The following is a 15,532-nucleotide window of genomic DNA, read 5'->3' on the forward strand; positions in this document are numbered from 1 at the left end:
CAAATGGGGCCACACAAAAGGATTTGAAGTGCAGGGCAAAATGATTTTGCAGCAACCAGGTAAGTCTGACTGGCCTGTCATGTGGTATATAAGAAGGAAAATAGAAAAGGAAATAGAAAAGCTATCTAGGGGGAAAGTTCGTAACAGTTGAAGTTGCTCAGTGCATGAATACAGGAGTCTCATGTAGGGATGCAAAAGAATCACCGCTCTTTGGGATACTGTGAAAACACAAAGGGTATTCAGCACAGAATATACAAAAGATGAGAAAGGCACTGAAGGTGGAAAGAGGTTGTATTTTTACTGCCCAGGAAATAAAAGAGATAATATGCAAAAAGTGGTGAGAAAAGATGCTTTGTCTTTGAGCTGAATGTAGATGTCACAATGAGAAATAATCTATTGCATGTTTGTATGGATTTTTTTCTGGTTGTCTATTGTGCCAGAATTTCTGAGTGAGATACTAAAAACATTTAAGCAGGAAATCTTCAATAGTATGATACCAAAGGGAGTCTATTTTATTGAATGAATAAATACAACTGACACGATCAAATAAAGAAATCTGCTCACTGATTATGCATTATATCTCCTAGTCCAAACAGTTATACAATATCTTTACTACTATCAGTCTGTAATATAACAACGAATACAGGCTAAGAATAGACAGAAGATTTGATTCAACCAAATCTTAATTATCAACTAGTAAATGTCAAGTGATTGTAATGGCTTCCAAGACTGGCTCTCTGGACGTTTTAGGAAATTGTGATTAAGTGCTATAAGAGTCTGTGGTGATCATCAGTACCTTGTGCTGTTTGAAACCAGTTCTGGTGTAACTGAAGACACTATTAAAGCAAATTAATGGCTTATTGCTCTTATCTAAAACAATTTTATATTCTTCTTGCCTGTCCTTCCAGAACGAAATCTGAGCTATACTCTGTGTTGTTACATGAGTTCATCTAAGATTGCTAGTTTTCCCTGCAATGTTTTGACTATATTTTTTAAGCATAAATATTATGAATCCTCTCCTGTCAACGTTTGATTTACCAAGCATTTGACCAAGTCAGTGAACAGATTAAGCTCACTACATAATACCAGATGGCTTTATGGTTTTGTGTCCTCTCCTGGGCAAGGCCTGCTGTCATCTCTGAGCATCTGCACAGAGCCACGAGGGATGCATGCACTTTTCATTCATTCAGCTGGGTCACTCATCATTAATATTCAGAGGAGGAAAGGAGGTGTCAGACAAGAGAATTGGTTCTGGCTTCTGTTAGCACACTGACACGTCAATCATTCACCCTGGAGGCTGCCAGGCCCAATTTAGAACAAAAGTAACTGCTGGGCTGAACACATCATAAAAGGAGATGAGATTTCTTTGTGTTAACCAGCCCCTTTGCAGGGTAGAAATGTAATTAGAGTCTTCCTCACAACCAATAACACATGAAGCCGAGTGATTAGTGGGACCTACTTTGAGACAAAATCGCTGACCTCAATCACGTTATGAATGATTCTGCTGCAATTGTAGAGTGCTCACAAAATGAAATTGTATTTAAAACACTTCTCTGAGGAAAGCAGTCCAATCCAGCATGGTGATATAGTCTTGAATATGTTAAAATTCCCTGCAATTTCTTACATGACAGCTTTGATCATTCTTAAATGGTACTGTTGTTTTCCAATTTAATGTAGTCACCTTTAAAAGAAAAAAAGACAGCAGAAACAAATTAATCCTCACGTTGTTTGATCTTAGTGCATTTTCCCAGCAGTTGCATGTGTAGTAGCCTCCTAGTGCACCCTACTGGACTCCCTCAAGAATGCTTCCTGCTTCCATGGAGCAGCTTTAATGGGAAAAACGTGGGTACGGTGGCAAACTTCATGTGGTCTGACTTACTCAGACAAGAAAACAGGCATTGCTGCTTCATAAACCCTTCAATCTTCTCTTGTAACATTTTGATCAGCTGGGGGCATTTTAATTAAAACAAATATAAGCATTATCAATACAAGTATTTGTTATCACAGTTCATATCTCTATACTGTCAAGGGGTAAAAGCTTTGCCCTGGTAAACAGCTCCCCTTTCGGCAGATAAGATAACAGAGGATAGCTTGCAAGTGTCTACCACCATACCAGTTCGTCTATACTCAAACTTCTCAGGATATGAACACTAAAACTAGCTCTTCTCTGGCACAAGTTGAACCAACATCCAAGCTGCAAGTATCGTGAGGCAGGCTAAATATTTATTCTGTTGATTAGCTCATTCTCTATGCGTAGTATCTCTGACCACCCAGGGATAATCAAAGAAACATTTTCTCAGGACAAGCCACATGTAAACCAGCAAACCTCTATGAGAATCAATAGATGGACACTTTTCAATACAAGCTGAAGAAATGGTCTGTTTAGTTTTAATATCATGTTGTCAAATATTTATTTTCTTCCTCTATGCTTGCAGTTATCTGTTGTTTACTGCATGTGACACAAGCAATACACCCTGAACTTCTATCCTGGTCAGAAGGTTAGAAACCTTCCACCTACAGCATTTCTCATGTTTCTCTAATTGTTTCATATACTTATTTCCTCAAGAAAATAAAAGATTTATTTTGGTGTTTTTAATCTATTTATCTCCTTAAACTTCACTGTCTATATCCAACAATATCATGAAAGATGTATTCTTACTGTGGCCTGGTTTTGGTAATTACATTTTACGACTAGTTAAATGCAACCTAAAGTATGAACCATGGATCTCTACTTCAGATCCTCCAACACATAACATGATCAGACAAGGGTTGTAGCTAAACTGCAGGAATAAGAAGCAACGACAATGGAAAACAATAGCTACTTCTCTTCTAGCTCTCATAGCTATATATTACTGCTACTACTTAGTGATTAGTTTATTTGAATGGCTACAACTTGTGGGCAGGTGAGAGGAAAACTAGATTTCCCTAGTCACATGTCTATCCCAGGTACAAGGAGTAAAATACCATAAAATATGGCTTTTGTTTGTACTGCTACTCTATGTATGCAGTTATTTTAGTATTCAGGTACCTAAATACTGATTCTATGGCTGACTGCAGCAATTATCCTGCATCTCAAAAATCTGACACCATGTCCACATAAAAAAAGACTACAAAGACACCATTTTAATGAAATTTTAAAAGTACATTTTGATCACTAGCATAAAGCCATTTCCCTTTATACTCTAAGGGTTTAAATAGGCAACAGAGGGCCACTTATTTGCTTTAATGAACATTACTATGATACAAGTTATATAATTACTGTTAATAATACCACCTTCATATCATGTTCTTGCATAGTTTATGTAGGGTCATAAATTTGCTGAAAGGATACAGCATACAGACTCTGGCTTAAATATCTGGAAACACTAGTGAGTGTATACCATAGCTAAAGAAAGAGGCAGAGGAGCTTTTCTGCTTTCTCACAAAATGCTCCTATTTGTCTTTTGAATTTCATCATCTGTAAAACTGGGACAAAGTAGATTTTTGTTGTTGTTGTTTGTTTTTGTTTTTTTTAACAGGTCCTTAGGAAACTTTTTTTTTTAAGGCTTTCAATCAAAAGATTTTTTTCCAGAATTAATTTCATATACCAGAATGTTTTAGTATAAAGGCACTCAAATTTTCAGCATGCTTATAGTATTTTGGTTAGTAGAATTGTGTCTTCTTGCCTTTGTTCCCCCAGGCATGGTTTCTACATACAACACAACTGGTCCTTCTGTAATTTATCTCCATACATTGCATTTTCATAAGTCATTTTATAAGTTCACAGACAAATAGTTTGAGAAGGCCATCTGCTTTCATCTGCATCATTTTCCATGTGCTTTCTGCTCTGAAGTATATGCTTAGCAACTGCTAAAATAACAATCCCTAGACAGAATTATCTCTGTCACTTTAAAGGAAGGTAACAACACTTGTTATTACAAGACATTCTATCTGTTGTAGTACAGAAGAGCAGCAGATATACACAAAGTTGGGTGATAAGTTTGCACTAGTGATCATTGAAGGGTTTAGGGAGTTACTTTCATGTTCAAAGAAACTGCATATACAAAATAACTGTATCAGAGCATTGAAATAAATTTCTGAGTCAAATTTTAAAGAATGAAGTATTACATAAGAAAACAAGTCAAACCTTCAATGAGAGTATGCAGTACTCACTGAATGTTCAAGATAGGTTTAAGAAGATATCAGATGGAGACTTCTTGGCCATGAAATAGAACTTACATTGAAAATGGTAATAAAAATTATCAACTGAATGAAATATATACAATAAGATGATCATCAGAGAGTACAACAAACTGACTAAAACTCTACAATACTATTGAAAATAAATATAAAGCACTCACTGTTGCTAAAATCAGTTAAAAGTCATCTATGGGACTGAAAAAACTCAGCTTCTTTCCTTCGGAAGTTATGAGTAAACTGTCTCTGAGAAGGCAGTGTGTGCCTCTTAATTATTGATTAAAGACTTAGTCACAGCAATCTACATCTTCATAACATCCAGGGTAGATTAATACTTCTAATTGTGCTGCTTAGTACACATGCTGAGATTAAAAAGAGCTTCAGCTGATTTAAATCACAGCAATTTATTTTAATGTTATTAGCCGTGAAGAACATGATCCCCTAGCCTGACTCCAAAGCAAAGAAACCAAGTGGTCTTCTATGGCATAGGGTTGAAGGATCTTGTGAGCTTACCAGCAGATGGTCCAATCTCCTCAGAGGCAAGGTTGCCAGGCTTTTGAGAAATGGTGTTTGAAAGAAGTTGAAGAGAAGAATAAGTGGCCAGAGTTAAACTAACAAAAAGAAAAGACGTGTAATTGTGAAGTAAATTAATCACTAGGTCAAAGCTGTTGAGTTCAGCAAGGGACTTCCAGTGGAACAAAAGCTTCAAAGATCTCAAGAAAGCTTGATCAGCTGATTGGGAGAAGGAATAGGGAAACAGAAAAGGAGGCTCTAAAGGAAGAATAATGAAGTTTTATGGACAAATTTAGAACAAAAGAGGCAGAGGAAGATAAAAGAATACATAACAGTATGCTGCTAACTATAGCCGAGAAAAAAAAAATTCAGCAAACCCAATAAATGCTAGACAAAAGTGCAACATAAAGTAAAATACATCAAGGAAATTAACTGTTTGAAAGACACAAAGCATCACTCTCAAAGGCAATAACTTGATAATGATGAAAAACATCAGCTACAGGAAACAGAAGATGTAATCAGAAGAGAACAAAGTAGCAATCTACTGTTAAGAGATAAGGAATCTGCTAGAAAAAAATACCTTACGGTCTGAGGCAAAAAGTGACAGAATTAACAAAGCCCTATACATATGACTAGGTAGCTTCAGATACCTCTCACAGCACAGATATTCTTAAGGCAGAAAGATTACTGACGTTTTTGTGCCAAAAGGATGGTTTGCAGTTTATTCCTTTTGCGATTTGGCAATAGCTGTGAGTTGCATTGCGGTAAAGTGATTTCACCTTGCTACATCTCACAAATACACTAGCCATTTCTGTAAGGGCACATAGGCCGTGCCCAGCCTCCCCACCCCTGCCCATGACCCAGGACTCTGTTCCAGCTCTGCCCTTGCTCCCAAACTGATTACACCTCAAGCTGCAAAAGTCAAAATACGTCCTACCTGCATCCAGGGGAACAGTTCTAGTTGCTGTCTCTAGCTGAAAGGTACTCGAAGTTTACATGGGACCTTGTTTGAACTGACCTCAGCCAGCAGCCAAGAACCTACACTGCTGCTTGTTCACTCCCCCCTCCCTCCTCAGCAGGACAGTAGAGAGAAGAGGAAGAGCAAAACTGAGAAACTTTATGGGTGGAGAGAAAGACAGTTTATTAGACAAGGAATTAGGGGGGAAAAAACATACCACATAAAGGCAGCCACTTACCACCTGATACAAGTCAGTCAGCCAAAAACCCCACCCCTTCTTCCTCTACCCCCCTTTATATGGCTCAACACGGCATTCCATCATGCAATATCCTTTTTTTTTTTTTTTTTTTTTTTTTATGCTACTTCAGGTGAGCTGTCCCAGTTGTACCCCCTACCAGTTATTGACCACTCTACTATTAAAATATATTCTTTGTACTTGCAGGAGCTGACAGTGGATTATTTGATTTGGTATCAGACTATTGTAAATACTTTCGTGGTCTGGTGCTGTGCTGCAGAAAGGTAAGACTTCTTTAGAGAAATGCTGAAGGAGAACCACTAAAAGATCCTTCATGATTTTGCACAACATTCCCATGACACATAATTTTGTTTCTAAATAATTTATAATGAATCACATAAGCTAAACATACATAATGAAAATAAATTTCAGATATATTTAATGACATTGTAATAGATAACCTGAGGCTGTCATTGGTTTACATGTGTAAAAAATAGATCTCTCTTCACACGTAATTCTTACCCCTCGTTAACTTTTGCTGCTTTGAACAGAATAAATTGCTTATATCTCTAACATAGCATCTGAATAAAACTTTATATCTGAAACACTTATATCTGCTTTTACCTCAGGTGCGCAACATTTACTACTAAAGGAAGCATTACCTTAATACAGAAATATCATCAGGTTCTTTCTCAAACTAGAAGAATTAGCAGTCATAAAACAAAAGCACAGTTACATGTAAACTAATACACAGCTAGGTAATATGCAATCTGAAATGTAATTTAGTTTTATAAACAGTTTGGTCAGTGAATTAGATTACTCACAGCAATGACATTTTCTTATTATATGACATATTGAGTTTCAGTAAATTATTTTTGCAGTATGTTTAATTTTCATTTTGAAAATTTGAATTACTCTATCTTCACAGCATGCTAGACAAAATCCAACCAGTATCTTCTGGAAAAAAAAAAAAAAAAAAAAAAAACTGTGGTATATAACTTTGAATAATTAAGAATAAATGCTTGGGGGAGGGGAATTCTCTGCATTTCACTGAGCAAAATATACTCCAGTTCAAAGGCTGCAACATAATCCTATTTGCTTGAACTATTTCTTTGATTGCATTTATGTTTTTGAATATATCACTAGTCAACAACCTGGGACAAGAAGTAGTGTCACCTGATAGAGGGCTTTCTTTCCTAGAAGAAAAGGAAGGCTGAAGTAGAGTTAGTAGTGTTAGGCTCTGCACCTTTTTGAGGTTGAAGAAAGAGCAGCTGAGCATCCCAAAGAGCTGGTAATTTCAGCTGATGCCAAGAGCACCGACAAGAAGCGATGGGCAGAAAATAGACCAAACTTGAAGGCAAGCTTTAATCCGAATGTCAGCAGAGATCATTCGGAGCTTCTGCCTTGTGGAATGAAGACTGTTGTTTTTTTTTTCCAAGCAGGTGGTTCAAAAATACTATCTCTTCTCTAGAAAGTATTGCAAAGCAGAGAAATCTCATAACTGATAAAGCCTCACCCTTTCACAGCCACTACTGGAACACCATTAAATTAGTTTTGTTTAAGATCCTGTGTGAAATTTCCTGCCTCGGGCTGCAGGCTGACAAGTCAAAAACACTCTTTGCCATAAAAGAAAGTTAAGAAGTATTTTGTCAAAATAAACCAACTGCAGTTTGAAACCATTCTTTTCTGCTAAAAAGTCAAATAGATTGTAGAAGTGAGATAACCTAAGAACCTACAAATGGAAATATGTCTGCTCCCATATGTCTTGAGGGATCTAATTTGTAACTCACAACACCAAGGTATTTGCACACTTAGAAATCAGCAGTATTCAATGCATTAGAATGGATTGCAGTCATCTGCTGGAAGATTTTGGTTAACCTTTCCCACTTTCACCTGGAATCATAAAAGATAATAATACCCATGATTCAGATTTCTGTGTGCTGTCTCTAGTGAGGAACAGACAACTGACTCATTTGCTGCCTGTTACTCACAGATACTCCAGCTCAGTAAGGAATACTTTAATGCTATACAATTCATAGTATTTCAGAATAAATTAAACATTACAGCCAAATTCTCACTTTCAAAGAAAAGATGACGTTACATCTTTCTAGCCTGAGTCTGAGGTCTTTTGAGTTATTTCAAATGGGCAGAGGCCAGTATATCACAGCTACAAAGCAGTTCATTATAAAAAAAAAAAAAAAAAAAAAAAGGTACTTTCACATTTCCTGAACGCAAGTGAAATTAATTGATAAACATCCCGCACTCAACAACACTTAGACCAAAAATTCTCTCTCTATTTTCACCCATGTTTCTAATTGCCTCTTGTAGACTTTTTTCCCAGCTATTTTTGTCATCCTGCACCTCACAGATATGAAAACCATCGTATAGCAAAACCCATTCATTTTTGTCTTTATTTCAGATGTAAGCTGTTTTTGTTTCAGCTCTCTGAATACTTACAAAAGCTTAATCATTTCTTACCTTTATCCTTCTCAGAGAGCTACTGTTAAAACCAGAAGCTTTTAAAGAGGTTTAGCCTACTATAACATCTTGTTTTTGAAGGCTTTGCAACAGCTACAAAATCTCTCATTGTTGTGAGCAGCAGCCATATATGGCTCTGTGCCCCAACATTTATTTTCAGCAAAAGACAGATAAAGATAGATTATCCTGGTCTTTGGAGATAGAGGCACAGAAACATAATAGTTCTCATATGTTTCAGTGCTTCTGCTTCGCGGTGATGCAGTGATGAAAAAAGAATCGAGTCGGAATGGCCATTGGCAGACAGTACTGCAAGCCAGCATGGGAGCTTCAGGAAGGTGAGCTCACTGGTGTTACTGGCTTTGAAAATTCTTTCAGTGGTTGAATAGTATAAAATAAACAATAATAGTATTGATTCATGCTTAGCAAAACCTCAAAATGACACTACTTGCCTATCAAGGTGCATTGCTGAAATATTGATTTCTTTGTTCTATAATAAAAGACTGATTTTCCTAACTAGCCTTAGCTGGGAAGAGTACTCCCTGTTCCTTCTAATGTTGAACTGCTATGGGCAGATATCTGTCTACATGTCTATGAATACAACACTGCATGTGAATATCTTGAAGCCTTGATCTTAAAGTGAACTCTGCACAGATTCACATGTAGAGATAGATAATCATTATCAAGTGTGATTATCAAGTCCAAAATACAAATTAGCTACAGGTTGTTTCAGATGTTCTGATAAATGCTGCAAATATTCAGTTCAGTCTTGGCACAGTCAGTCCAAATACTTGGAAACAGAAAATTTTCAAATGACCATTTGAAAATATTCACTTGCAGTAACCAGCAAATAAGCTATATATTTTGGTGGGGTTTGTTTTGTTTTTAACTTTTTATTTGTTTGTTTGTTTTTACTGAGATATGTAAAATTAAAAAAAAAATGAAATATTAAATTCATGGGGGATTTTGAAGAAATGTTTATAATTGATTTCTATAAGCTCAGCTTTTAAGATTACTTTCTGCTTCTTTTTGAAATAATTGGATTATCTGAAGGATGAAGAAAACTTTGACCTATATATTCTAGTTACTGTCTGTCTTTCTTCCATTTACTTGTCTTTATATCATTTTAAGACAAGCTACCCATATAAATGTCTTGCAAGATATAAGATCCAATTTTAGTTATGAAAAAAAGACCTGTGTACCAAAGGAAGACAGATGGACAGATTCTTTTCTTAGTACACATTGCATGACAGAAGGAAACCAGTGGAAAGCAGGATTTAAATTTCTCCCTACCCAAGTATTACAATTACAGAATTATCCCAGAAAATTATAATGGAAAGAGAAAGCAACAAAACAACAACAAAATCACCTCATGCCACTTATACTGATACCTCTCGTGTCAGCATTGGTTGCAATGTTAACCAAAGCTATGAACTGAATCTATTTTCTAGGGCAAAGGAAAGAGCAGAATTTGGCAGCTTAACTTATTGAATTCTGCTTCCCGTAAGGAGGTTGTGACAGGCAGATGAGAGAGTAACACATGGGAAAATTATTCTTTACTAAGAAAGAAATGAAGCAGACATTGTCTAAGTAAGTATTATTGATGCACTGCACCAAAGATGTGAAGCTATAAACCTTCTGCAGGCAAGGATTACCTCTTCCAAAAGTCTAGGTAAATCTGTATCTCTTGACTGTACATCAGACCTTCTTGCCTTTGCACAGGACCGGTGTTGCTGGGGCATGCAGTGAGGCTCCAGGCACACACTGATTGTCCACCATCCATGAAGAACTGACCATCAAGTACCATCAGCTACTGATGATGCAAGTCTCCTGCATGTGCAAGCCCAATAGATCTTGTTTTCATTCTACAGTATTGTGCCTCCACCACTCTTAATGATACTCCTACATTCCTTCTTTCTTTGATTAATGTCACCGTTTAGATAGCACACCTAGCACACTGAGCCATATAAAATGCACAACATGTTCAATGCTAAATGACACAGATAAAAGAGTTTCTGATTAATCTAGAATGGTGAGTTTTAACCGTTAACTTGAAATTCGTTTCCATTTGCATCTCTGACATATTTTACTGAGAAATCACTATCATCATGAGCACTGGTAAAAAAATGTGCAAAATAAAAAGCCAGCACATGCACACTCCTTTACTGCTCTTTGATTCCTTTCTCTCCAAGAAAGGAGAGATTGTGTTCTCTCCAGTTCTGAAACAAAATGATTGAATTTGTGTAGAAAACAGCCAACAGTATTATTTCATTTTAGGAATAAAGTCACAATATTATTACTTCCTTAACCATAGATGGAAATCTGTGTTTCCCTACAAGACATGGGCAGTTCCAAACTGGAACAGGGGAGGGCACTAAAGAGTTACACATGGATCTGAAAGCAGACGAAATGATTTGCCCAACATGTAAATTGGGTCTAAAATTATTTCAGACTTATCATGTATACAAAAACATATATTCTGATTATGTTTTCTTTTTAAATGAAAAAGAAGCTCTGATAGGGCCTATTTGAGTGGATTGAACCACTTCCTTATCTTTGGGAAAAGCTGCGGAAGCCGTCTTGCTTTTCTGTTCTATAATCTTCCAGCCAAGTAATGAAAAGAATTTCCTTGTCAGTAGTTTTCTAAGAGCAGGTTAGTCTCTGAGATGAGTAGAGACACAGTGTGAACCAGACTGTAGTATGCTTAGGCATTCCTTTTTTTTTTTTTTTTTTTTTTTTTTTTTTTTGTCTCTATTTCAGTCAAATTAAGTTTAGCATTAAAAAAATATGTTTTTTCAGGTCCTCACTCTAACTGGATGACTGGCACTGAAGAACTGACACATTTAGATAATAGATTGCAACTCATACAGCACTTCCAAGACAGCAAGGTTATTTGCAAATTTACATTTGCTGAGGACTTGGTTCCTTTTGGGAAGCAACAATTCATCTTCATGTGCAAAGGGGGTATGTTTTGTCAACAAAAATGAACAACACACATCTATTTACATAATTAATTACCATCAAATTCACAGCAGCATGAGAAGCTGAAACAATTCTTCCCATTTTCTGCCTGTCAGAGAGTGCTGTCACAACTGAGAACATGCTTTGAGGTCCTTCTTTGTAAAGGCACATCTGATTGAAGACTCTCTTTTAATTATAGGTTTTTATTCATTTATTTTTTATTTTTAAGTAGCGGACAATTCTGTAACCAATGATAACATTGGTAATGATGCAGGCTATAATCAGATCTCAGGCATTAGTGGAAAAATTTATCATGTCAGAGACCAGAAAGACTTTATGAATGGATATTCAATTTATGCATAAAGATCTATGTTTCTATGAGACCTTTTACACTATCTTTCACACTTTACAGAACGTAATAAATAAGGAGTAAGCCTCTGTGTTTTGGTTACTCACAGAATGGTTATGAGACAATGGCATGCAATGCTTAATAGTTTCAGGGCACATGAGGAAGAACAGTTCTAGTGGAGAGGGAGAGGTCTGAATGATACAGGTCACAGATCCACACTTCTTGTCAGTTCTGATCAAACAAAAAGACAAAGTGGAGCACATTGTAGGAATACTACTCATGAGCACTGCAGCTGCTGTATGGCTTATATGCAATGAACACATATATATCCTTAGGCCTGATCTTGGTGTGCATCCAACTGTTCTCCACATCATTCTTTTCTCTGAAAGGAAATCTATGTCCACAAGCTAGACAAGAACCACAGTAAACCAAGAACCATGTTTCTGAAAGAGTCTGGCTTTTTTGGTATCTTCAAGAGAAGTTTGGGAAGGAATGATTGTCTCCCATAAGTAAATGAGAAGGCAAAACACTGGGAAAGGGAAAGACTAATTTAACTTATGCAGCAATGTTGCATAAAACATATGGTCAGAACAATGTCAAAAAACATATGGTAAAAGAGTGGCAATAAAGAAAACATGGCTGCAAATTAGAAGTCAGCTTCAGATAATTCTCAGAAGTGTGCAGTAAGAGACCTTTATTCCTAAACAGGTGTTTATGCTATCATTGCCACTGGTACAACTCCCTGACAGCAAAAACAGAAGCTCTGGGGCAGACGGGGTTCCTCCGAGCCATCCAGATGACATGCTTCTTATGACATTTTAGAAAGAACATCACATGCAGCAGAAATGGAGTTAGGGAACAGTGCAAGGTTTGGGGCAGTAAGCTTCTCTCAGACCCCTAGATGACCTAGAGCCCGTGCAAAGGTGCTGTGGAACAGGTGGAAGCAGCACAAGCCTTCCAGGAGCTCACTGCCCCACAACTAACCTCTGCTCTGGTTTCTGGAGGAGCACAACTTCGCTGCATGCCTTCACAGCACAGACAGACAAGCTCCCTGATGGCTCACTGGGTTTGTTTCTCTCTCTCAGATCGCAGTTTCCAATGACAACAGTGTTTCTGCATGGGGACACGAAGCCTGGCTGCCAGCAGATGGATGTTCGTGACTGCTGAAATTTCACAGGAGCTGGACCTGTCCCCAGCATGTGGGGATGGCTCAAGTGCTCCAAAATATATAAACTCTTTGCTTTCCCCAGTCTGTTTCTTCACTTTTGAAAGAAGAAATAACCAAGGCTGCCATTGCAAGCAGAAAACTTAAACTTATTTTGAATTTCAAAAGAGAATAAATGAGGCATCACTTTTTATCAAGGTAATTTAAGGAAAAACAAAAACCAGGATGAACGGCGTTTATGTACCACCTTGAATTTGTGGGTGGAACAGAGAGCTGGCATCACAAACACCCACTGTGTGTTGCAATACTTTTTATAAAAGAGATCCTGCTGCTGTCTCACTCCAAATGCCTCAGCTCAGGCGTAAGGCATGACTCTGACAAGTGGGAACAAGGGAAGTGCTCCAGCTGATTGACAGTCCCAAAAACCTCAGCGGGTCCTGCAGACAAATCGCACCAAGGAGCTGTGGGACTGCCGGTAATTTCCTCGCCATCCTTTGCTGCCCTGCTCCGCTCCTTCCGATCATTCCTCCGCTTTTGTGAGTCCTGACTTGTGGGGCGGGGGAGAGCAGCGTGCCTTGTGTCGTTTTGTTCCCTTCATTACCATGCAGACAATATTCGGCTGTTCTCAAGGAAGGCCTGGGATCCCTGCTCATTTCCCAGGCTTTCCTCTCAGCCATTAAAGACGAAAAACAACGAGGGGCCTGTTCGGCTCTGTCTGGCCGTGCTGTGGGCTGACGCTGATGTAACGGCCGAGCCCGGCAGCGACTGGCTGCAGCCAAACTGGTCATGCTCTGTCCACGCATGGAGCAGCAATCGGCAGGCGGCCACCTCACACCTCAGCCCTGGCCTCCGCACAAAGGCTCCGGGGGGGAAGCATTGAGAGGTGAACAAAGCGCCAGCCGAGCATGAAGCTGGGGCTGGGGGTGTCCCCACTTCCACACCACCCCTGCCCAGATCTGGGACCAGCCTGGGACCTCTGAGATGACGATGATGATGATGAGCTGGTGGAAGAGCATGCCATGAAACTGGGGCTGGCAGGGGGATGTAAGCACAGATGGGCAGGAGAAAACTAAACCATTTTCTTTTCCCCACGGGATACAAAGCCAGACCTTGGCTGACGTAAAGCAGCATGCTCTCATTGCCTTCAGTGGCAAATATATTCAAATAGGTATCAGCACAAACAGTGTACCAGGGTGTCTGACAGGTAGTTTAACTCTGCAGCTGTTGCAGTTTCTCCTAGGACCACAAGTAAACACATTGGGTGCTAATATATATTTATATATTTAAATTGAGACATTTAGGCAGTGGGTTTAAAAACAGCTTGATTTTTTTTTTTTTTTTTGTCATCTTACGACTTTTCATGCTGCCTAAAAAATATTCATTATGTTTAAATGCTAACAATAATAATAACAATAATCCTTGCCCAAAATTTGATGATTGCTTATGATGGACTTTTCAGTCCTAATTTTGAAGATGAGTTACATTCTGGCAACTAGAGGCAAGTTACCACAGAAAGGCAACTAATAGTTCTCATGCCTGTTGCATGCCAGACACCTGACATAAAAAGGCCTTATTAAATATTTGAGGTTCTTCCACATTAGAAGGTAGAAAATATGGGATTAATATTTGTTAAGTTACTTGTTAACTAATTTTACTTTTTCAGTCTTCATTCTGTCTTCACTCAGCCCATCAAAGGCTGACTCCTGTGGTGACACATCTAAACACTTTGTTGCTTGCAATAGTTACAGCCTCTTGACAGATCTAGACTGAATGAAAAGCAGTGGAAGTTTGCAGCTTGTTTGCTTTCAGAGGGGCAAGACACTGAAAGCATGTAACAATATTTTTCTAAGAAAAGATTAGATCTTAAGGGGAAGAGAGGAGGATGAATGGGAAGGATTTTCACCCTAAAATTACATCAACTTGTAAACTACAAGTCAACTTCCTTTTCAGATGCAACTTACCAAGATGGGTATCACCTAAACTTGTATAATAGGCCTTTGACAGTATCCAGTTTCATTCTTTTAAACGCCTTCTGGAGTCTTGAGTTTGAAATGTTCTGTATTTAAATTCAGTCTAATTAAAGACTGGAGATTAATTCATTCATTTTTAGTTATAATTGAAATAAGTAGCCAGATGTTTGATTTGTATGCCTTCAGACTCATTAAAACTTTGAATCAAAGTACAAGTAAAGCCGTATGAAGTAAACCTGTACTTATCACCCAGCAACACAAATAATAATTAAAAAAAAAAAAAAAAACTTTCCTTCAAGTTTGCGTGTTTGTTTTTTTTTATCATCTTTTTTAAGTTCTTCCACATATGTATGTAATCTTCTGTCTGTTACAGTCCATTTCTTAAGCGTATGCAGGTGCTGCCTATTTCTGTAGCTCAATGACAAAAAGTGTATGCACATAAAGTATAATGGGCATTTTCATTCAGGGTATCAGAAGCTGCCTCTCAGGCCATTCAGCCTCTCATTTTCAGGTATTTGCATTTGGAGCTTAACACATAAAACATGATGAAGCTAAAACTGAGATATTAGTATGTACAGCAAAGTCATGCATCCACTATTACATTCAGGGTCTGTTTCTCTTTACCTTGGTGTATCTCATAGATACAGGTATGTATCTCATAGCACAGGTATGACAGCAAGGAAACGTATGCATTAGATGGGCTACAACTGCATTTGTAAAGCCAAAAATT

General features: G+C 37.9%; 2 long non-coding RNA genes across 3 annotated transcripts; one reads left to right on the plus strand and one right to left on the minus strand.

Moving 5' to 3' along the window:
* Positions 1 to 1,510: 1,510 nt before the first annotated feature.
* On the minus strand, positions 1,511 to 4,521 carry LOC137854299 (uncharacterized). The gene is made up of 3 exons (XR_011095077.1): positions 4,341 to 4,521; positions 4,153 to 4,245; positions 1,511 to 1,681 (listed from the first exon to the last, which is right to left on the minus strand). It is a non-coding gene; the product is annotated as an uncharacterized lncRNA (long non-coding RNA).
* An 11-nt stretch (positions 4,522 to 4,532) lies between these two features.
* LOC137854298 (uncharacterized) lies at positions 4,533 to 11,580 on the plus strand. 2 transcript variants are annotated; one of them, XR_011095076.1, is made up of 3 exons: positions 4,533 to 6,166; positions 8,599 to 8,695; positions 11,157 to 11,580. It is a non-coding gene; the product is annotated as an uncharacterized lncRNA (long non-coding RNA). The 2 variants fall into 2 exon arrangements; XR_011095075.1 differs by lacking the exon at positions 11,157 to 11,580 and adding an exon at positions 10,080 to 10,918 and having other exon boundaries at positions 4,540 to 6,166.
* Positions 11,581 to 15,532: the final 3,952 nt, after the last annotated feature.

This window comes from Anas acuta, chromosome 3, assembly GCF_963932015.1.
Source record: "Anas acuta chromosome 3, bAnaAcu1.1, whole genome shotgun sequence".
NCBI classification, from domain to species: Eukaryota; Metazoa; Chordata; class Aves; order Anseriformes; family Anatidae; genus Anas; species Anas acuta.